The sequence below is a fragment of the Hyla sarda genome, chromosome 7, assembly GCF_029499605.1.
Source record: "Hyla sarda isolate aHylSar1 chromosome 7, aHylSar1.hap1, whole genome shotgun sequence".
Lineage (NCBI taxonomy): Eukaryota > Metazoa > Chordata > Amphibia > Anura > Hylidae > Hyla > Hyla sarda.
Window position 1 is genome coordinate 71093416 of NC_079195.1, and position 22549 is coordinate 71115964.

Genomic DNA, 22549 nt, shown 5'->3' on the forward strand with positions numbered 1-22549 from the left:
AAGGCAAAGAAAAGTAAAGTAAATGAGAAGACATCACCTGGGAGTAACTGGATGTATCTGCACTGTAGTCACTATATAAAAGTAATGTTGGTCAGTATATAGTGTTTTGTATATAGTAACAGTATGACAAACTTATTCAGTCATAAGACGTTGGTAATATGTGATCATGGTGTAACCAATTATTTGTTTCCTCTATAGAGGAATCATTGGTAAAGTGGCTTTTGTTTGGTATGATGTGGGGTTGGGGTCCAAGTTTTGTGAACAGTCCAGTCTCTGGTAGTTAAAGGGGTACTCCGGCCCTAATACATCTTACCACTATCCAAAGGATAGGGGATAAGATGTCTGACCAAAACAAATGTCTAACTGAAACAGACTCCATTTATATTCTAGATCCATCTAGAATCTAAATTCCCTAGAACAGACTCCATCTGGGAAACAGAACCTTACACGATAACAGCTATTTCCTATCCTGAGTCAGATGTCTATGAGGTGTGGAAGCCTGATCGTGAACCACAGGTCATCCACAGGAATCGTCTCAAACTCTGCTTGAAGGAGGACCTGCCATGCCAGTGCAGCCACTGCCCACTCTATCTGTGGTGCCTGTTCCTGAATATGTTCCCAGAGAGGGGATACATCCTTCTATGGACTTCTCCATGTTCTCACCAACACAGCCGTTATGCATCTGTCAACTTCCAGCTCCTGTCTTGTCCCCTCTGGCTTCAGTCTATGTACCTGCTCCCAGAGCTGCAGAGGTGCTACTTGCTCAACCATCTCCTATTCAACCAGCAGTAATGGTCCCTGCTCAAGAAGTTCTAGCTCATGTAGAAGAAACACCTGCTGCACTTCCAGATCTCCCGTCGGAACCAGTTCCTCAAGAGGTGGTGCTGTGCAGGTCTCAGCTGAAGCCCACTCCCATAGACTTGCATTGAGGGGGAGGGCGTGACGTCACGATACTACAGCCTCGTTGTTGTCACGCAGCACACTTGGAGCCTCTAGCGCTGTGGAGAGCTCACAAAGGTGAGTGCTGAATGACAGATTGCGGTGGTCCCAAGCGGTGGGACCCCCGCGATCAGACATCTTATCCCCTATCCTTTGGATAGGGGATAAGATGTATTAGGGCTGGAGTACCCCTTTAATCCACCACTGCATGTATATAATTTTTATTTAAATGTGGCTGTAAGCATCTGTAGGATTTCTTAGGGTAATGTCTAGCAGTGCGTTCTGGTGTATTAAAAGTAGTGTTGAGCGGCATAGGCCATATTCGAATTCGCGAATATTCGCGAATATATGGACGAATATTCGTCATATTCGTAATATTCTCGTTTTATTTTCGCATATGCGAATATTCGTGTGAGGGAAAATTAACATATGCGAAAATTTGCATTTACAACAAATTAACATATGCGAAAATTCGTATATGCGAAAATTGGCATATGCAAATATTCGCATATGCGAAAATTCGCACGCCAGTCTCACACAGTAGTATTGAGCCTTCTTACACCACATAAGCTGGAAGCAGAGAGGGATGATCACTGTGATGTGTACTGTGAAAAAAAAACCAAAAAAAAATAAGAATATTCGTAATTACGAATATATAGCGCTATATTCGCGAATATTCGCGAATTCGCGAATATGCGATATTCGAGAATAAAATTCGAATTGCGAATATTCGCGAGCAACACTAATTAAAAGTCCCACCATAGTGTAAGAGAGCATTGCCATCAAATATTATACCACCGTATTTGATAACAATGGCTGGGCTCTTCCCTGTGAGGCTCTGTTCACACACAGTATTTTGACTGAAAATATGAGTAAAAAAAATCTTTCGTCGCTTTGTTCTAATTATCAATGGGGTCTCACCTGCCAGACTCACAATGATCACAACTTTGGACATGTAAAAGATTGTAAAAAAAAAATTGGGGTACACTTTAAGTGTCAGGTCCTTTTTTGTATATTTACATGTCAAAATCTGGTCATTTTTTTTACTTGTAATGCTGCACGTATTGTGTCCTGTAAAAAGTGAAAAATATTGACCCACATTAAAATAGAAGTTTTTTGGAATATTGCATTTGGTAAGGTGGGCTGAGACTGTATGGGGCCCTGAAATTCCTAAAGTCTACACATATAAAAACAGTATATGCCTATAACAAGAAGGAGAGAACTGTGTCATTTAATAGTGCACAATTAAGTCAGTTCTTTTGTTAATGCCCCAAGGCTGTATGCTATCTAATAGGTATATCCATAAGGTTTCCCTTTTACGTAGCATCCATTTTTGATCCTAGCTAACAATAAAGTATCCTTATTTATGAGGAAATGCTTGGATACATTACACATGCTGTTACTCAACAGACCTGCAGACCGGCGTATGTGTTCCTTTATCCTCTTTTTAAGAGGTCCTTTGTTGCTATCAATGTAAGTGAGGTTACATTTCAAGCAATGGATTCTGTATACCACAAATTTTGTATTACAATTAATCAGAGGCATACTTAGTTCCCATTATGCCCGTGGCAAGGTGCTGTATCAGTGGGTATCATGTAGGTAGCTATGCACGTAAGTAGGTAGGTACGCAACAAGATAGGTAGGTAGGTAGCCAGTTAGGTAGCTATGTAGGCAGGTAGTTGAGTAGATAGGTACCTATGAATGTAGCTAGTTAGCTAGGTAAGTAGCAAATGTAGAGAGGTTGGTAGCCAGGTAGGCAGCTATGTAGGTAGGTAGCTATGTAAGTAGGTAGTCATGTAGCTAGCTATCTAAGTAAGTTGGTAGCAATGTAGGTAGCCAGGTAGGTAGCTAAGTAAGAAGGTAGCCATCCATTTATGGATAACCAGGTGTCTTTTTGTTTTGAAGAAATCATGCTGGGAGTTAGTATGCTTACTTATGTAGGAGCCTATTAGCTAGAAAAACCGATGCCATACTTATTGTTTTTGTATTTAGTCCATCGGTATACAATATAAATTGACAGTTAACTTATAATCCACTTTATCATATCTTTTTTTTATTGTTTAGTCACATTGTACATTTACATTGGGAGCTGAAAAAAACTGGATTCACTACAAGAACCCAGTCCTCCATACACGACGGTTCCCTTACATTGCAATGGTTCTCTACAAGAATTTAAGACTCATCTCTGTAGACAATGATTTATAATAATCACCAAGATTGAAGACCTGTTCGAAAAACTAAATACCTTTATAGGAAATGACAGCTTAAAAACATTCTCATTAACTCCTCAAGACCATACTGTGAGCAAACAGATGGAGTTTTAATCATTGCAGGTTAAGCACATGTTTATACAGTCATAATTCAATTGTATGGTGGTCATGAAGTGAAATCCATCACAGTAACAGAGAAGGATGACAAAGAGGTGGAAATGTAAGCAAGTGTAACACAGTTGGTCCTCATTATACGGAAGGAAGTCCACTTTTCATGAAAACTGTCAATTCCTCAGACTTTTCCGTCTGGAATTTATAGTTAAAATTGTAATGTGAATGTATTTTACCTTATTATTCTAAAAATCTTTTAAATACAAAATTGAAAATATTTTTTTCTTTTTTTCTTTCATTTTTTTAAACTTATGATCTTAATCCCTTAAGAACCAAGCCCATTTTAAGGACCAGGCCAATTTTATTTTAGCGTTTTCGTTTTTTCCTCCTCGCCTTCTAAAATCCATAAAATTATATTTCCATCTACAGACCCATATAAGGGCTTGTTTTTTGCATGACCAATTTTACTTTGTAATGAAACCTCTCATTTTACCATAAAATGTACGGTGAACCCCCCCAAAAAATTTTTAGGGAGGAAATTTTAATGAAAACAAAAATTTTACACATTTTGGAGGGTTTTGTTTTCACACTGTACATTTTACGGTAAAAATGACATGTGTTCTTTTTTCTGTGGGTCAATACGATTAAAATCATACCCATGGCTAGATGTTACGCCTAGCGCTCCGGGTCCCCGCTCCTCCCCGGAGCGCTCACGGCGTCTTTCTCCCTGCAGCGCCCCGGTCAGTCCCGCTGACCGGGAGCGCTGCACTGTTTTGGCCGTTGGGGATGCGATTCGCACAGCGGGACGCGCCCGCTCGCGAATCGCATCCCAGGTCACTTACCCGTCCCGGTCCCCTGCTGTCATGTGCTGGCGCGCGCGGCTCCGCTCTCTAGGGCGCGCGCGCGCCAGCTCTCTGAGACTTAAAGGGCCAGTGCACCAATGATTGGTGCCTGGCCCAATTAGCTTAATTGGCTCCCACCTGCTCCCTGCCTTTATCTGACCTCCTCCCATGCACTCCCTTGCCGGATCTTGTTGCCTTGTGCCAGTGAAAGCGTTTAGTGTGTCCAAAGCCTGTGTACCTGAACTTCTGCTACCCATCCTGACTACGAACCTTGCCGCCTGCCCCCGACCTTCTGCTACGTCTGACCTTGCTTCTGCCTACTCCCTTGTACCGCGCCTATCTTCAGCAGCCAGAGAGGTGAGCCGTTGCTAGTGGATACGACCTGGTCACTACCGCCGCAGCAAGACCATCCCGCTTTGCGGCGGGCTCTGGTGAAAACCAGTAGTGGCTTAGAACCGGTCCACTAGCACGGTCCACGCCATTCCCTCTCTGGCACAGAGGATCCACTACCTGGAAGCCGAATCGTGACAGTAGATCCGGCCATGGATCCCGCTGAGGTGCCGCTGCCAAGTCTCGCTGATCTTCCCACGGTGGTCGCTCAGCAATCGCAGCAGATTGCCCAACAAGGACAGCAGCTGTCGCAGTTGACCGCCATGTTACAGCAAATTCTGCCTCTGCTACAGCAGCAACCATCTCCTCCGCCAGCTCCTGCACCTCCTCCGCAGCGAGTGGCCGCTCCTAACCTCCGCTTGTCCCTGCCGGACAAATTTGATGGGGACTCCAGACTCTGCCGTGGATTTTTGTCTCAGTGTTCCCTGCATATGGAGATGTTGTCAGACTTGTTTCCTACTGAACGGTCTAAGGTGGCATTCGTAGTAAGTCTTCTTTCAGGAAAGGCCTTGTCTTGGGCCACACCGCTCTGGGACCGCAATGATCCTGCCACAGCCACAGTCCAGTCCTTCTTTGCTGAAGTCCGAAGTGTCTTTGAGGAACCTGCCCGAGCCTCTTCTGCTGAGACTGCCTTGCTGAACCTGGTCCAGGGTAATTCTTCCGTTGGCGAGTACGCCATACAATTCCGTACTTTTGCTTCTGAACTATCCTGGAATAATGAGGCTCTCTGCGCGACCTTTAAAAAAGGCCTATCCAGTCGCATCAAGGATGTGCTGGCCGCACGAGAGATTCCTGCCAACCTCCAAGAACTCATCCATTTGGCTACCCGCATTGACATGCGTTTTTCTGAGCGACACCAAGAGCTCCGCCAGGAAAAAGACTTAGATCTCTGGGCACCTCTCCCACAGCATCCTTTGCAGTCTTCGCCTGGGCCTCCCGCCGAGGAGGCCATGCAAGTGGATCGGTCTCGCCTGACCCAGGAAGAGAGGAATCGCCGTAGAGAAGAAAATCTCTGTCTGTACTGTGCCAGTACTGAGCATTTCTTGGTGGATTGCCCTATCCGTCCTCCACGCCTGGGAAACGCACGCACGCACCCAGCTCATGTGGGTGTGGCATCTTTTGCTTCTAAGTCTTCTTCTCCACGTCTCACGGTGCCCGTGCGGATTTCCTCTGCAGCCAACTCCTCCATCTCAGCCGTGGCCTGCTTGGACTCTGGTGCCTCCGGGAATTTTATGTTGGAGTCCTTTGTTAATAGATTCAGCATCCCGGTGACCCGTCTCGTCAAACCGCTCTACATTTCCGCGGTCAACGGAGCCAGATTGGACTGCACCGTGCGTTACCGCACAGAACCCCTCCTGATGTCTATCGGACCCCACCACGAAAGGATTGAGTTCTTCATTCTCCCCAACTGTACCTCTGAGGTCCTCCTCGGTCTGCCTTGGCTCCGGCTTCATTCCCCCACCATTGATTGGACCACCGGGGAGATCAGGAACTGGGACTCTGCCTGCCACAGGAAGTGTCTCTCCCCCCCTCCCAGTCCCATCAGGCAAGCCTCTGTGCCTCCCCATGGCCCCCGTCCTGGTGTCACACTGCCCCGTGCCAGGCCTCGCCCTCTGCCCTCCCTCCCCATTCCCACTCCTGCTGTACTGCCTGCCGTTGAGGAAACCCTCCATTCTTTCCCGGTGTCCTCATCCCAGGGGAGGCAGTTACCGGACAAAGAGAAGGGGAGACCTAAGGGGGGGGGTACTGTTACGCCTAGCGCTCCGGGTCCCCGCTCCTCCCCGGAGCGCTCACGGCGTCTTTCTCCCTGCAGCGCCCCGGTCAGTCCCGCTGACCGGGAGCGCTGCACTGTTTTGGCCGTTGGGGATGCGATTCGCACAGCGGGACGCGCCCGCTCGCGAATCGCATCCCAGGTCACTTACCCGTCCCGGTCCCCTGCTGTCATGTGCTGGCGCGCGCGGCTCCGCTCTCTAGGGCGCGCGCGCGCCAGCTCTCTGAGACTTAAAGGGCCAGTGCACCAATGATTGGTGCCTGGCCCAATTAGCTTAATTGGCTCCCACCTGCTCCCTGCCTTTATCTGACCTCCTCCCATGCACTCCCTTGCCGGATCTTGTTGCCTTGTGCCAGTGAAAGCGTTTAGTGTGTCCAAAGCCTGTGTACCTGAACTTCTGCTACCCATCCTGACTACGAACCTTGCCGCCTGCCCCCGACCTTCTGCTACGTCTGACCTTGCTTCTGCCTACTCCCTTGTACCGCGCCTATCTTCAGCAGCCAGAGAGGTGAGCCGTTGCTAGTGGATACGACCTGGTCACTACCGCCGCAGCAAGACCATCCCGCTTTGCGGCGGGCTCTGGTGAAAACCAGTAGTGGCTTAGAACCGGTCCACTAGCACGGTCCACGCCATTCCCTCTCTGGCACAGAGGATCCACTACCTGGAAGCCGAATCGTGACACTAGATACTTTTATATTTTTGTACCGCTTAAAAAAAATCTAAAACTTTTTGTACAAAATCAGTCATGTAAAATCGCCCTATTTTGACCACCTATAACTTTTTCATTTTTCCGTAAATAGGGCGGTATGAGGGCAAATTTTTTGTGCCGTCATCTGTACTTTTTATCGATACAACATTTGCATATATAAAACTTTTAGATAATTTTTTATTATTTTTTTTAAAATAAAATATGACAAAAAAGCTGCATTTTGGGACTTTTTTTTTCTTTTTTTACGTTTACGCCATTCACCGTACGGGATAATTAACATTATATTTTGATAGTACGGAATTTTACGCATGCGGCGATACCAAATATGTTTATTTAAAAAAATTGCACTTTTTGGGGGTAAAATGGGAAAAATTTAAAATTTTCATTTTTATTGGGGGAGGGAATTTTCCCTTTTTTTACTTTTTATTTTTACATTTTTTATGTCCCCATAGGGGACTATCTATAGCAATCCTTTGATTGCTAATACTGTTCAGTGCTATGTACAGGACACAGCACTGCTCAGTATTATCGGTGATCTTCTGCTCTGGTCTGCTCGATCTCAGACCAGAGCAGAAGACCCCGGGAGACAGCCGGCGCAAGGTGAGGGGACCTCCGGCCGCCATGCTGAATGACCCGATCGCCGCGGCAGTGCTGCGGGCGATCCGATCATCCATTCAAAGTACCGCACTGCCGCAGATGCCGTGATCTGTATTGATCACGGCATCTGAGGGGTTAATGGCAGACATCCGCGCGATTGCGGATGTCGGCCATTACCGGCGGGTCCCCGACTGCTACTAGCAGCCGGAACCTGCCGTGTATGACGAGAGCACTGTTCCGATGCTCTCGGTCATACACAGGACGTTAATGTACCTCCTGGTGCGGGAAGTACCATTTACGTCCGTGGTTGTTAAGGGGTTAAAGGGGTTCTCCGGTGGACAACTTTTTAAATCAACTGGTGCCAGAAAGTTAAACAGATTTGTAAATTACTTCTATTAAAGAATCTTAATCCTTCCAGTACTTATTAGCTGCTGAATACTACAGAGAAAATTATTTTCTTTTTGGAACACAGTGCTTTCTGCTGACATGACCACAGTGATCTCTGCTGACATCTCTGTCCATTTCAGGACCTCTCCAGAGCAGCAGATTTTCTCCTACTCTGGACAGTTCTTAAAATGGACAGAGATGTCAGCAGAAAGCTCTGTGTTCCAAAAAGAAAACAATTTCCTCTGTAGTATTCAGCAGCTAATAAGTACTGGAAGGATTAAGATTTTTTAATAGAAGTCATTTACAAATTTGTTTAACTTTCTGGCACCAGTTGATAAAAAAAAAAAAAAAAAAAGTTTTCCACCGGAGTACCCCTTTAATGTTTTATTGTGAAAAAAAATTCAAACAATTACACAATGAGTAAAATCCATTGTATGAAGCAATAAAAATGTCAGCCTCCTCTGCTGTTCCCAGAGTGGACTGTATAGGGACGAGGCATGAGAGAGGTTAATTATTGCCTTGTTCACCTCCCTCTCTGCACAAGATGGATCGCACTGTCAGTACGTGGTGACATATGGAGATGAAGCGCAGGTTCCTCTTAGGATACTCGTCCCCCTGAATATTCAGCGTTAGCCGATGGAGCAAAACTTGGAAAAACATTTACAAAACTGCGCTATAGAATAATTAGGACTGGTTTCTCCAGAGCAGTGTTGCCCAACCAGGGTGCCTCCAGCTGTTACAAAACTACAACTCCCAGCATGCCCGGACAGCCAACGGCTGTCCGGGCATGCTGGGAGTTGTGGTTTCACAAGAGGATAGTTGGGAAACACTGCTCCAGAGTTTTTAGATCCTAGTCCTGATGACAATGATCATTATGGATGCTATAAGCTTCAGTGATCAGAAATGGTTATAGATTCTGGTTATGACTATATAATCCCTATCAAAGAAAAACAGCCATAGGTACAAAGTGGTTATCTCATGAAGACAACCCCTTTTCCATATACATATGACCCTATGCATGAGTGTGTTCATATACCATGCAGTCTATACACTTTACACTGACAGCATTTTTGGGTTTGTGTATCTTCAATGGATTTAAATGGAAAGTTTACTGCATTGCACTAAGTTCACTTAGAACTCCTCACAGTGACACCTAGTGGCTGCTACTACTTGTTGCTCAGTTTACCACTTATGTAATGGAGTGTTACAGTAGAGCAATGTTTCCTGATCCCATACTCATTCAGAATTTTGGGGTGAAAGCGGCTCGATGAGCATTCAAACTTTGCCAGGCTCGGCTCTCAGCACTTTTATTAGCAGAAGGGATGAGGAACACATGAGATGATGGCAGAAAATGAAAGCAGAAGGTACTAGGAACACTGAGAATATGTCAGGGTAGCCAAGCATACCTTGCAGCTAGTAGCATAATCACATGACCCCAGGTTAGCCAATCATTGTTTACATTATATGACATACAGCTCCCAGGCTAATTAGGAGACATCATAGGGGTGGGTTTAAGAGGCACTGTATTGCGGCCGTCATCTTGGAGAGAAAGCTGAAAGAGAGCAAAGAGGAACTACTAATCCCAGAAATGTCATGTAGAGATATAAAGGAGACGGCACTCACCATTCAGTGATCATTACTTTAATCCAGTGGGCATATACAGCACGTGAACAGCAGGCAAAGTGAGTAAGAGGCAGAGGAGGGTACGGGACAACACTTTTTCGCATGCTTAGCTTGCTTCCACTAGGTGTCGGCTAGTGGAAGCATGCTATGCATGCGAAACAGTGCTGTCCCGTACCCTCCTCTGCCTCTTACTCACTTTGCCTGCTGTTCACGTACTGTATATGCCCACTGGATTAACATAAAGATCACTGAATGGTGAGTGCAGTCTCCTTTATATCTCTCTACATGACATTTTGACAGTCTCTGCATGAGTATGCAGCACGAGTTTCAGGATCAGGCAAGTTGTTCTATGGTCAGTGTTTTGCTGTGACATTAAAGGGGTTCTCCGGTGCTTACACATCTTTTCCCCTATCCAAAGGATAGGGGATAAGATGCCTGATCGCGGGAGTCCCGCTGCTGGGGACCCCCAGGATCATGCACGCGGCACCCCGTTTGTAATCAGTCCCCGGAGCGTGTTCGCTCCGAGTCTGATTACAGGCGACCACCGGGCCGTCACGCCTCCGCCCACGTGTGATGTCATGCTCCACCCCTCAATGCAAGCCTACGGGAGGGGGCGTGGTCGCCTGTAATCAGACCCGGAGCGAACACGCTCCGGGGACTGATTACAAACAGGGTGCCGCGTGCATGATCCCGGGGGTCCCCAGCGGCGGGACTCCCGCGATCAGGCATCTTATCCCCTATCCTTTGGATAGGGGAAAAGATGTGTAAGCACTGGAGAACCCCTTTAATGCTCCTCAGCTATGGAGGTGCAGGTTCATTTATCTCTTTACAAATTAATCCCAGAAAGCCTTCACAAATACAACAGAAAGCAAGTTGAGCAAAGCATTAGGCAATGGGCTGACCTCAGTGACCTGTCACCTGCATTTCTATGTCCAGTTGATGCACTACAAATCCCAGCAGTCTGACTGCAAAACAAACCCATTAAAACTATAACATTACAATACAAAGCAAGCTGTGCAAAGCAATGGGCTAATCTTAGGCAGTGATCTGTCACCTGCATTATTGTGCCCAGTTGGTGCAATACAAATCCCAACAGTTTGAATGTATAACAAGCCCATTAAAGCTATGACATTATTATACCTGAGAAAAGTTACCTGTGTTTTAATGTAAATACACATTAAAAGCTGTATGAGTGAATGTGGAATAAACATCTAAGGCCAAATTACATGTTTTTTCTGGGTTTAATCAGACATAAATTATTTCCACCTGGGTTCAATGTTAATATCCCTTATGGGTAGCGTCACACATGCTATATTTTGCTGCATATTTGCTGTTGTGTATTTTCCTACCCATTGAAGTCAACAGGTAGCAAAATCAGCTGGAGAAAATATGTAGCAAAATACGGCACGTGAGAGTGAACACAGAATAGGCATTTAAGTTACATATATTTTCTGGGTTTAGAGTGAACACGGAATAGGCATCAAGTAAGGTATGTTTTCTGAGTTTAATAAAACAGATATTTCTACCTGTGTTTAACATAAATATGCATTAAAAGCGTTGAGAGTAAACATGTAATATGCATTTTAGGCCAAGTTGTCTGTATTTTCTGGGTTTAATAAAATATATAATATTTCTATTTGGATTTAACATAAATACATTTTAATTTAGCATTAAAAAAACATTGAGACTGAAAGTTGACTGGCAATTTCTCTGCTACTTGACTACTTTTTGAGTACCAAATCACCTCAAAACAAAACAATAACCTTCTAAACTTTTTCAATTAAAAAAAAGTCTCTTAAAGGAATGGTTGGCAGAGAAAGGAGTAAAGAAAATAGCACCCTGCCATGTTCTCTGCCAATAAGTGTGTTGTTTGCAGTAGCAGCTCTGTGGCACCACCCATTTGCCCAGGCCCAGTACAGGTAGCATTAACAGCCAGGTGTCTGGTTGTAGTAGTAACAGCAGCATCAACTAGCAAAAGTCGCCTATGTCTTCCAGGGTTTGTGTGGGTTTTGATGGATAATATGGCCATTGTGGACTAGTTGGCTTGTTCTCGATCATCCCAGGAGATGGAAGAGTCTACTGACTATATGACTGTGAGCCAGGTGTCAGTGTATCTACTCATCATCTACAGTAACATGTTATGTTCAAAAGCTGAAGGATAGCATTGGCCACTTGGAGGAAATTACTTAACTTTTTTAAAGTGATTAGAAAAGTGATAGAAAAGTAATTCCTATGTTCAAGAAGATGGTATTTACTTGAAGTCTGAACATATATGTTTTCTTGAGAAGGGTATTTTCTCTCCATGCACTTATTGCGGACCCTACACATAGAGGGCGCTGCACCAGAGCAAATGTACAATAGTTTAGTGTATATACAGGCAGGTGCTGCTGCTGTACCTCTATATTTTCTGTACTGATTAGGTATCAAGTAGATCACAAGGTAGGTACAATGATGTTTGGTGGACATAAGGCACCAGAAATGTAACTATGAGGCCAAGACACTTCTGTCTATGAAAAATGCACTTTCCATCAAAGTATGTTAAAAAGTTAAAGTTAAACAGATTTGTAAATGATATCTCATAGGAAGAGAAGAATCAGTCGCACTCACCCATTGATGCAGCAGTAAAAAGCGTTTTTATTGCGGGATTCCAGCAGTGCACGAACAATAGTCCATGGCGCGGAGCGAGACCTTGAGCGGGAAGAAGCGTCCATCACATGACGCAAAACTAGTCACTTCTATTGGTATGTCCTGCGTCTAGAGGGTCGGCCGACGCTCGCTCCCTGCCATGGACTTTTGTTCGTGCACTGCTGGAATCCCGCAATAAAAATGCTTTTTACTGCTGCATCAATGGGTGAGTGCGACTGATTCTTCTCTTCCTATGAGATATTGTATATACCACTATACCTTTTAAAGTCCGCACCCCCGATTACAGCATACAGCAGTTATTTGACTTGAGAACTTAAACGTATGTAGTCTGGAAATAGCATCATTATCTTTCCACCTGTCCGAATTTAACCCTTAGTAAAGTGCCTGGCTACTACATCTTTTTGTTGTCTATACTAGATTTGTAAATGACGTCTATGAAAAATCATAATCCTTCCAGTACTTATTAGCGGCTGTATACTACAGAGGAAATTATTTTCTTTTGGGATTTCTATTCTGTCACAACCACAGTGCTCTCTGCTGACACCTCTGTCCATTTTAGGAGCTGTCCAGAGCAGGATTGGTTTGCTATGGGGATCATCTCCTGCTCTGAACTGTTCCTGACATGGACAGAGGTGTCAGCAGAGAGCAATGTGGTCGTGACAGAAAAGAAATCCAAATAGAAAAGAATTTCCTCTGCAATATAAAGCCGCTAATAAGTACTGGAAGGATTAAGATTTTTTAATAGAAGTAATTTACAAATCTGTTTAACTGTCTGGCATTATTTTATAAAAACCACCAGAGTACCCCTTTAAAGTGTGCAGAGACTGATGGCTGCCATCATGTGATATCATTATGGATGTTATAGTAATGTGTCATGATGTAAATAGTGGACTGGTGGACCAACATCCAAGGGTAAATGGCAGTGATGGATTGCATATTTCATTCATAAGGTGTATTGGGGTTTTCCAACATTTATCCACATCTCAAAAAATTCCATTTAAAGTCACCAATAGGTAGCAAATCTCAGGTTACAAAATGTACGACACATTCACTGCAACACAATTCTCCATTAGCCTTTGTTTCCTCCATAAGTGTTTGCATGGTGACTATTATATACAAGCTGTCGGTCTCAATGGATTTACTGTAAAATGCAGCAATGAGTGATAATGAGGTTTTTGTCCCTTAAGACCATGGAGGAGTTTCAATCCAAGCATTATTTCAAACCTTATCTCCCTTTTCAATGCGGCCTGGTCCACATCACCGAGCATGAACTAGACCACTTTCTGGCCCCAGGAAGTCTCTGCTACCTTTCATAACTAAGCCATGATTCAATGTCTTACTTTTTTCTTCTAAAACTTTTAGAAGAGATTGTCATTTGGTCTGGTCTCAAAGTATCAGGTTATGTCATCTGTTTGAAATCTTTCAAGTTCAATTACAAAATTTCTGATGACCTCACCATTCCGTTTTATTACACCTTTTACTAATGCTTAGTTCCATTATTGCAAGTGTCAGAATTGAGAGACCACTGTTTTTGCCCATTAAAATAAATGCATTAATTACTTGTTCCAGAAGAACCTTGAAGTCCCATATGTAGGGGAACTAGTTAAATGCAGGCCGCTCAGCTGTTTTCACAGAGTGAAGAGCCATTGGTTTCTAGCCGTGTCAATTACTCTTGTTGCCGCCCGCATTAGGCAAGCAACCACAAGAGGCACAGGAGTTGGGGGCAGCAAGAACAGACCATATAGTGGCTGAATGACACAGTCTGGAGTTGGCGGCAGCATGAGGAGACCATATAGTGGCTGAGTGACACAGCGTGCAGTTGGTGGCAGCAAGAACATACCATATACTGGCTGAATGACACAGCCTGGAGGTGGGGGAAGCATTAGGAGACCATATAGTTGAAGTATGAGACTTCCTGGAGGTGGCATCAGCAGCATCAGGAGTCCTGAAAGTGACCCGGTGACATAGTGGAGCGGTGGGTGGCAATACCAGTAGCTGGTGACGAAGGTGGTTGAAAAAAGGAGAACTTGGCATCAGATGTGTGGCATCAGGTGGGTGTCAGGATCAGAATAGTAGCTTAGGCAGGTAGGCAGAAGAAAACGGTCTCTTTTGTAAAAGTGTTAGTGTGCACAAGTAAGTATTTGTTACGCCAAGCGCTCCGGGTCCCCGCTCCTCCCCGGAGCGCTCGCTTCACTCTCTCCGCTGCAGCGCTCCGGTCACGTCCTCTGACCCGGGGCGCTGCGATCCCGCTGCCAGCCGGGATGCGATTCGCGATGCGGGTAGCGCCCGCTCGCGATGCGCACCCCGGCTCCCCTACCTGACTCGCTCCCCGTCTGTTCTGTCCCGGCGCGCGCGGCCCCGCTCCCTAGGGCGCGCGCGCGCCGGGTCTCTACGATTTAAAGGGCCACTGCGCCGCTGATTGGCGCAGTGGTTCCAATTAGGGTAATCACCTGTGCACTTCCCTATATTACCTCACTTCCCTTGCACTCCCTTGCCGGATCTTGTTGCCTTAGTGCCAGTGAAAGCGTTCCTTGTGTGTTCCTTGCCTGTGTTTCCAGACCTTCTGCCGTTGCCCCTGACTACGATCCTTGCTGCCTGCCCCGACCTTCTGCTACGTCCGACCTTGCTTCTGCCTACTCCCTTGTACCGCGCCTATCTTCAGCAGCCAGAGAGGTGAGCCGTTGCTAGTGGATACGACCTGGTCACTACCGCCGCAGCAAGACCATCCCGCTTTGCGGCGGGCTCTGGTGAAAACCAGTAGTGGCTTAGAACCGGTCCACTAGCACGGTCCACGCCAATCCCTCTCTGGCACAGAGGATCCACTACCTGCCAGCCGGCATCGTGACAGTAGATCCGGCCATGGATCCCGCTGAAGCTCCTCTGCCAGTTGTCGCTGACCTCACCACGGTGGTCGCCCAGCAGTCACAACAGATAGCGCAACAAGGCCAACAGCTGTCTCAACTGACCGTTATGCTACAACAGTTACTACCACAGCTTCAGCAGTCATCTCCGCCGCCAGCTCCTGCACCTCCTCCGCAGCGAGTGGCCGCTCCTGGGCTACGCCTATCCTTGCCGGATAAATTTGATGGGGACTCTAAGTTTTGCCGTGGCTTTCTTTCCCAATGTTCCCTGCATCTGGAGATGATGTCGGACCTGTTTCCCACTGAAAGGTCTAAGGTGGCTTTCGTAGTCAGCCTTCTGTCCGGAAAAGCCCTGTCATGGGCCACACCGCTCTGGGACCGCAATGACCCCGTCACTGCCTCTGTACACTCCTTCTTCTCGGAAATCCGAAGTGTCTTTGAGGAACCTGCCCGAGCCTCTTCTGCTGAGACTGCCCTGTTGAACCTGGTCCAGGGTAATTCTTCCGTTGGCGAGTATGCCGTACAATTCCGTACTCTTGCTTCAGAATTGTCCTGGAATAATGAGGCCCTCTGCGCGACCTTCAAAAAAGGCCTATCCAGCAACATTAAAGATGTTCTGGCCGCACGAGAAATTCCTGCTAATCTACATGAACTTATTCACCTAGCCACTCGCATTGACATGCGTTTTTCCGAAAGGCGTCAGGAACTCCGCCAAGATATGGACTCTGTTCGCACGAGGCGTTTCTCCTCCTCGGCTCCTCTCTCCTCTGGTCCCCTGCAATCTGTTCTTGTGCCTTCCGCCGTGGAGGCTATGCAGGTCGACCGGTCTCGCCTGACACCTCAAGAGAGGACACGACGCCGTATGGAGAACCTCTGCCTGTACTGTGCTAGTACCGAACACTTCCTGAGGGATTGTCCTATCCGTCCTCCCCGCCTGGAAAGACGTACGCTGACTCCGCACAAAGGTGAGACAGTCCTTGATGTCTACTCTGCTTCTCCACGTCTTACAGTGCCTGTGCGGATGTCTGCCTCTGCCTTCTCCTTCCCTGCTGTGGCCTTCTTGGACTCTGGATCTGCAGGAAATTTTATTTTGGCCTCTCTCGTCAACAGGTTCAACATCCCGGTGACCAGTCTCGCCAGACCTCTCTACATCAATTGTGTAAATAATGAAAGATTGGACTGTACCATACGTTTCCGCACGGAGCCCCTTCTTATGAGCATCGGATCTCATCATGAGAGGATTGAACTTTTGGTCCTCCCCAATTGCACCTCAGAAATTCTCCTTGGACTTCCCTGGCTTCAACTTCATTCCCCAACCCTGGATTGGTCCACTGGGGAGATCAAGAGTTGGGGGTCCTCTTGTTCCAAGAACTGTCTAAAACCGGTTCCCAGTAACCCTTGCCGTAACTCTGTGGTTCCTCCAGTAACCGGTCTCCCTAAGGCCTATATGGACTTCGCGGATGTTTTCTGCAAAAAACAAGCTGAGACTCTACCTCCTCACAGGCCTTATGATTGCCCTATCGACCTCCTCCCGGGCACTACTCCACCCCGGGGCAGAATTTATCCTCTCTCTGCCCCAGAGACTCTTGCCATGTCCGAATACGTCCAGGAGAATCTAAAAAAGGGCTTTATCCGTAAATCCTCCTCTCCTGCCGGAGCCGGATTTTTCTTTGTGTCCAAAAAAGATGGCTCCCTACGTCCTTGCATTGACTACCGCGGTCTTAATAAAATCACGGTTAAGAACCGCTACCCCTTACCCCTCATCTCTGAACTCTTTGATCGCCTCCAAGGTGCCCACATCTTCACTAAATTGGACTTAAGAGGCGCCTATAACCTCATCCGCATCAGAGAGGGGGACGAGTGGAAAACGGCATTTAACACCAGAGATGGACACTTTGAGTATCTGGTCATGCCCTTTGGACTGTGCAATGCCCCTGCCGTCTTCCAAGACTTTGTCAATGAAATTTTTCGTGATCTGTTAAACTCCTGTGTTGTTGTATATCTGGACGATATCCTAATTTTTTCTGCCAATCTAGAAGAACACCGCCAGCATGTCCGTATGGTTCTTCAGAGACTTCGTGACAACCAACTCTATGCCAAAATTGAGAAATGTCTGTTTGAATGCCAATCTCTTCCTTTTCTAGGATATTTGGTCTCTGGCCAGGGACTACAGATGGATCCAGACAAACTCTCTGCCGTCTTAGATTGGCCACGCCCCTCCGGACTCCGTGCTATCCAACGCTTTTTGGGGTTCGCCAATTATTACAGGCAATTTATTCCACATTTTTCTACCATTGTGGCTCCTATCGTGGCTTTAACCAAAAAAAAGCTGATCCCAAGTCCTGGCCTCCTCAAGCAGAAGACGCCTTTAAACGACTCAAGTCTGCCTTTTCTTCGGCTCCCGTGCTCTCCAGACCTGACCCTTCCAAACCCTTCCTATTGGAGGTTGATGCCTCCTCAGTGGGAGCTGGAGCTGTTCTTCTACAAAAAAATTCTTCCGGGCATGCTGTCACTTGTGTTTTTTTCTCTAGGACCTTCTCTCCAGCGGAGAGGAACTACTCCATCGGGGATCGAGAGCTTCTAGCCATTAAATTAGCACTTGAGGAATGGAGGCATCTGCTGGAGGGATCAAGATTTCCTGTTATTATCTACACCGACCACAAGAACCTCTCCTACCTCCAGTCTGCCCAACGGCTGAATCCTCGCCAGGCCCGGTGGTCTCTGTTCTTTGCCCGATTTAATTTTGAGATTCACTTTCGTCCTGCCGATAAGAACATTAGGGCCGATGCTCTCTCTCGTTCCTCGGATGCCTCAGAAGTTGATCTCCCTCCGCAACACATCATTCCACCTGACTGCCTGATCTCCACTTCTCCTGCCTCCATCAGGCAGACTCCTCCAGGAAAGACCTTTGTTTCTCCACGCCAACGCCTCGGAATCCTCAAATGGGGTCACTCCTCCCATCTCGCAGGTCATGCGGGCATCAAGAAATCTGTGCAACTCATCTCCCGCTTCTATTGGTGGCCGACTCTGGAGACGGATGTTGGGGACTTTGTGCGAGCCTGCACTATCTGTGCCCGGGATAAGACTCCTCGCCAGAAGCCCGCTGGTTTTCTTCATCCTCTGCCTGTCCCCGAACAGCCTTGGTCTCTGATTGGTATGGATTTTATTACTGATTTACCCCCTTCCCGTGGCAACACTGTTATTTGGGTGGTCGTTGATCGATTCTCCAAAATGGCACATTTCATCCCTCTTCCTGGTCTTCCTTCTGCGCCTCAGTTGGCTAAACAATTTTTTGTACACATTTTTCGTCTTCACGGGTTGCCTACGCAGATTGTCTCGGATAGAGGTGTCCAATTCGTGTCTAAATTCTGGAGGGCTCTCTGTAAACAACTCAAGATTAAATTAAATTTTTCCTCTGCATATCATCCCCAGTCCAATGGACAAGTAGAAAGAATTAACCAGATCTTGGGTGATTATTTGCGACATTTTGTTTCCTCCCGCCAGGATGACTGGGCAGATCTCCTTCCATGGGCCGAATTCTCGTATAACTTCAGGGTCTCTGAATCTTCCTCCAAATCCCCATTTTTCGTGGTGTACGGCCGTCACCCTCTTCCCCCCCTCCCTACCCCCTTGCCCTCTGGTCTGCCCGCTGTGGATGAAATTTCTCGTGACCTTTCCATTATATGGAGAGAGACCCAAAATTCTCTCTTACAGGCTTCTTCACGCATGAAGAGGTTCGCGGATAAGAAAAGAAGAGCTCCCCCCGTTTTTTCCCCTGGAGACAAGGTATGGCTCTCCGCTAAATATGTCCGCTTCCGTGTCCCTAGCTACAAGTTGGGACCACGCTATCTTGGTCCTTTCAAAATTTTGTGTCAAATTAATCCTGTCTCTTATAAACTTCTTCTTCCTCCTTCTCTTCGTATCCCTAATGCCTTTCACGTCTCTCTTCTCAAACCACTCATCCTCAACCGTTTTTCTCCCAAATCTGTTCCTCCCACTCCTGTTTCCGGCTCCTCGGACGTCTTCTCGGTCAAGGAAATTTTGGCTGCCAAAAAGGTCAGAGGGAAAATTTTTTTTTTAGTAGACTGGGAGGGTTGTGGTCCTGAAGAGAGATCCTGGGAACCTGAGGACAACATCCTTGACAAAAGTCTGCTCCTCAGGTTCTCAGGCTCCAAGAAGAGGGGGAGACCCAAGGGGGGGGGTACTGTTACGCCAAGCGCTCCGGGTCCCCGCTCCTCCCCGGAGCGCTCGCTTCACTCTCTCCGCTGCAGCGCTCCGGTCACGTCCTCTGACCCGGGGCGCTGCGATCCCGCTGCCAGCCGGGATGCGATTCGCGATGCGGGTAGCGCCCGCTCGCGATGCGCACCCCGGCTCCCCTACCTGACTCGCTCCCCGTCTGTTCTGTCCCGGCGCGCGCGGCCCCGCTCCCTAGGGCGCGCGCGCGCCGGGTCTCTACGATTTAAAGGGCCACTGCGCCGCTGATTGGCGCAGTGGTTCCAATTAGGGTAATCACCTGTGCACTTCCCTATATTACCTCACTTCCCTTGCACTCCCTTGCCGGATCTTGTTGCCTTAGTGCCAGTGAAAGCGTTCCTTGTGTGTTCCTTGCCTGTGTTTCCAGACCTTCTGCCGTTGCCCCTGACTACGATCCTTGCTGCCTGCCCCGACCTTCTGCTACGTCCGACCTTGCTTCTGCCTACTCCCTTGTACCGCGCCTATCTTCAGCAGCCAGAGAGGTGAGCCGTTGCTAGTGGATACGACCTGGTCACTACCGCCGCAGCAAGACCATCCCGCTTTGCGGCGGGCTCTGGTGAAAACCAGTAGTGGCTTAGAACCGGTCCACTAGCACGGTCCACGCCAATCCCTCTCTGGCACAGAGGATCCACTACCTGCCAGCCGGCATCGTGACAGTATTGAGGATATGCATTACGTAAAACGTAACTTTCAATAATATTCTTAGGATAAAATATATGTACCCAAATTTTTTGGGAAATCAAACAAAAGGAAAGGTGTGCAAAAAACACCATGTGCCACTTACACAGCAGAGTATTGATGTGATGCAAAGACCTCTAAAAGGTGGAATAGAACAACGTATGGTTCATTGTAACCGGTGAGGGTAAAAACTTCCTCTGTAAGGCTCTACTCTCGCATTATTAATTTACTTCTTGGAAAGTATTACTCGCCCTAAAAAGGTCGGCCCCACATAGGAACCTCTCCCTATTTCCACCTTCAAACACTGCCATTTCCCAGGGTTTTTAGGTGGAAATAGAGAGAGGTTCCTGTGTGGGGTCACCCTTTTTAAGACGAGTAACACTTTCCTCAAAAAGGTGGAAAGGAACAACTTAATGTCCATTGTAGCAGGTGGGGGTAAAAAATTCCCCTGTAAAGCCCTACTCTCGCCCTATTAATTCCCTTCTTGGAAAGTGTTACTCGCCCTAAAAAGGGCAGCCCACACAGGAAACTCCCTATTACCACCTAAAAACCCTGTGAAATGGCAGTGTTTGTAGGTTGAAATAGGGAGAGGTTCCTGTGTGGGGCCACCCTTTTTAGGGTGAGTAACACTTGCCAAGAAGGGAATTAATAATGCGAGAGTAGGGCCTTACAGGGGAAGTGTTTACCCCCACCGATTACAATGGACCATATGTTGTTCCATTCTACCTCTTAGAGGTCTTTACATCACATCAATACTTGGTGATGTAGGTGGCACATGGTGTTTTTTGCACACCTTTTCTTTTGTTTGATTTAAAAAAAAATGTGGGTACATATATTTTATCATAAGAAAAGTTAAGTTTTAACAAATGCATATCCTTAATACTTACTTTTGGTCCAATGCCGAGGAATGTCTGTAACTGGGGAGCAGCACTTTAATTATGTTTTGCATAATCCATATTTGTGAAGTGTTGGTGTGGCACCATGGTCAATCTACTTTGATGCATCAGGCATTGTTGGGTAGAAATCCTGGCTGATCCATGCCTGATTCATCTTCACAAAGGTCAATCTCTCCACATTTTTCGTGGACAGATGAGTTCTCCTTGGGGTTATTATGGCCTCCACAGCACTAAACACCCTCTCTGATGGCACACTACTGGCCGGGCAGGACAGCTTTTCCAGGGCAAACTCTGCTAGTTGCAGCCACAAATCAAATTTGGCTGCCCAGAAGTCCCGCAGATCTTCAAGGTGTGTTGGCATGGTCATGTCAAGGTATGCCACCACCTGCTTCTTCAGCAGGAGCATCTGGATCGACAGAAGATGGGTGTGACAGACAATTCCCTTCAGCTGAGGTGGTGGAGCCTTGGCTGGCTGAAACAGGGAGTGGCATGCCACTGGGTGATGCAGCAGGCTGGACCCCCATGGGAGCCGCTTTATGGTGACGCTGCATATGTTGACACATGCCGTGGTGCCAACATTGGGACCCTGGCCACATTTCACCTTCTGCCGACACATCTTGCATGTAGCCAGGTTAACATCCTCAAGATGCTTGATGAAAAACTGCCACACTGCCGAGTAGTTGATTTTCCCACCAACAGTCCACACTGATTGACTGCTTGTGCCGACGACTCCAGGAACCCCTGTTCCACTAGCTCCTGGGAAGGTAGGCTGCCTGAAGCAGTTGGTCTACCCCGGGCACGTTTGGCTCCAGACTTTCTATTTCTGCCACCATTCTGACTGCCAACCATGCTACCACCTTGTTGGCTCTGCTGCTGCCTCACAGGCAACCTGCAACCCTCTTCTCCTAATGATGATGAAGCCCCTTCAGCACCCAGCTCCCAAGTGCAATCGGCTTCATCATCATCGAGTTGTGTCTGTACATCACTGATGTCCTCCTCAGATTCTTTAACAATGTCTGCTTCAGGAGCCTGAACGCTCGCAACACCACCTCCCACACCACTCTCCTCATCACTACTTGCCCGCCTAGAGGAGGAAGCGGAGGATATCTCCTCCACTTCTTGGCTGGGCGATAGTTGCTGACTGTCCTCTAGATCGTCCTCACTAAATAGTGGAGCTGAACCCACAGCATAAGATACTTCTCTGGGGGAGGGAACAGCAGAGGACAGAGGTAATGGGAGGACAGGGACTGCTCCCAGGCCATGCCAATTGAGGGTTGTGTCTGATTAACTCACCGACTGTTGACTGGGGGTGTCACATGCCACTTGTGATGAAGTGGATGACCGTGTTAACCAATCGATGACGGCAGATGGGTTGCTGGTCGAGACCCGACCACTAGCTGATACCGGGAGTTCAGGCCTCTCACTGCAACTCATGCTGCCACTCGCCCCTAGTCTTCTGCGACCTCTGACTGATGAATTTAGGCCTCTGCCACTCCTCTGTTCACATCCTAGCACTTCTCTGCCTGACATACTTAGTGTGTATATGATAGGAGTACAATACGCTCCACTATACTTAAAACATAATTTGTCCACAACACCAGCAGGTGTGTAGGCCCTTAAGACTTTAACAGGAAC